The following is a 254-nucleotide window of genomic DNA, read 5'->3' as shown; positions in this document are numbered from 1 at the left end:
GCTCTGTGCTCGCGCCGCCGCCGCCGCCGCCGGGCTCTCCGCGACCGAATCCAGCTAGGCGGGGCGGGGTGGGGTGAGACGGGGCGTCCGGCGGCCGGTTTGGGCCAAACAGGCCGGTCTAGCGATTTGCTCACATTCATGCGGGTTTAAAAGGACCTCCTGAGGATGCTGGATGCTGTGGGAAAGTGGACCCATATTCTGGTGAAAATGAGTGGGAGCGAGTGTGAGTGTGGTGGTGGTGTAGAAGGAGAGAG

Source organism: Frankliniella occidentalis, unplaced genomic scaffold (assembly GCF_000697945.3).
Source record: "Frankliniella occidentalis isolate FOCC.00 unplaced genomic scaffold, Focc_3.1 Scaffold11, whole genome shotgun sequence".
Taxonomy (NCBI): Eukaryota; Metazoa; Arthropoda; class Insecta; order Thysanoptera; family Thripidae; genus Frankliniella; species Frankliniella occidentalis.
This window is presented reverse-complemented; position numbering follows the sequence as displayed.